Here is a 1721-nt window from a genome sequence, read left to right as displayed (position 1 = left end):
ACAGAGATTGCTATATATAAACCTTATGGTAATTACAAACCAAAAATCCATAAAAGATACACACACAAAAAAGAGAAAATAATCCAAACATAAACTAAAGATAGTCATCAAATCAGAAGGGAAGAGAACAAAAGAAGAAAGGAACAAAAAGAACTACAAGACAACCCCCAAATAATTAACAAATTGGCAATAAGTACATACCTATCAATAATTACTTTAAATGTAAATGGACTAGACACTCCAATCAAAAGTCATACGGTGCTCTTTCCTGGCTGGAACCATGGAGGGTGCAGAAGAGAAGAAAGAGAAGGTTCCTGCTGTGCCAGAAACCCTTAAGAAAAAGTGAAAGATGGGACTTCCCTGGTGGTCCAGTGGTGAAGAATGCCTTCCAATGCAGGGGACACAGGTTCAATCCCTGGTTGGGGAACTAAGACCCTACATGCCACAGGGCAACTAAGCCTGCACACTCTACAGCCTGTGCACTACAACTAGAGAGCCCATGTGTTGCAACTACTGAGCCCATGTGCTCTGGAGCCTGCATGCCACAACTAGAGAGCCTGCACACTGCAACTACTGAGTCTGGGCACTCTGGAGCCCATGTGCCACAACTAGAGAGAAGGCTGTGCGCCACAATGAAAGATCCCACATGCCGCAATGGAGATCCCACATGCTGCAACTAAGACCCGATCCAGCCAAATAAATAAATAAATAAATAAATAAATGAATACATGAATAAATATTTTTTTTAAAAAAAGAAAAAGTGAAAGAATTTCACAGAGCTTAAGATCAAGAGCCTAAGAAAGAAATCTGCCCAAAAGATGTTTTGAAAGGCAAGGAGGAAGCTTATCTATGAAAAAGCTAAGCACTATCACAAGGAATACAGGCAGACTGAAATTTGAATGGCTAGGATGGCAAGAAAAGCCGGCAACTTCCAGGTACCCACAGAATCAAAATTGGCATTTGTCATCAGTATCAGAGGTATCAATGGTGTGAGCCCAAAGGTTTGAAAGGTGTTGCAGCTCTTTCACCTCTGTCAGATCTTCAATGGCACCTTTGTAAAGCTCAACAAGGCTTCAATTAACATGCTGAGAATTGTGGAACCGTACATTGCATGGGGGTACACAAAACTGAAGTCAGTAAATGAATTGATCTACAAGCATGGTTTTGGTAAAATCAACAAGAAGCAAACTGCCCTGATGTATAATGTGTTGATTGCTTGATCTCTTGGCAAACATGGCATCATCTGCATGGAGGATCTGATTCATGAGATCTATACTGTTGGAAAACTTTTCAAAGAAGTAAACAACTTCTGTGGCCCTTCAAATTGTCTTCTCCATGAGGCAGAAGGAAGAAAAAGACTACCCGTTTTGTAGAAGGTGGAGATGCTGGCAACAGGAAAGACCAGATCAACAGGCTTATTAGAAGGATGAACTAAGGTATCTACCATGATTATTTCTGTAATCTAGTCAGTTAATAAACAGTGACTGTTTTCAAATTGAAAAAAAATTTCACAGAGTGGCTGAATGGATACAAAAACATGATCCATATATATGCTGCCTACAAGAGACTCACTTCACATCTAAAAATACACACAGGCTGAAAGTAGCCTGTGTGGTGATGCTGGAAAAGGTATGCATACCTTTCCTTGCATGGAAAAGGTATTCCATGCAAATGAAAATGAAAAGAAAGCCAGGGTAGCAATATTTATATTAGACAAAATG

The 1721-nt window shown here is 40.0% G+C and overlaps 1 pseudogene; it reads left to right on the top strand.

Moving 5' to 3' along the window:
- Positions 1 to 280: 280 nt before the first annotated feature.
- LOC116751716 lies at positions 281 to 1435 on the top strand (annotated as a pseudogene).
- Positions 1436 to 1721: the final 286 nt, after the last annotated feature.

Source organism: Phocoena sinus, chromosome 3, assembly GCF_008692025.1.
Source record: "Phocoena sinus isolate mPhoSin1 chromosome 3, mPhoSin1.pri, whole genome shotgun sequence".
NCBI lineage: Eukaryota > Metazoa > Chordata > Mammalia > Artiodactyla > Phocoenidae > Phocoena > Phocoena sinus.
This window is presented reverse-complemented; position numbering and strand designations above follow the sequence as displayed.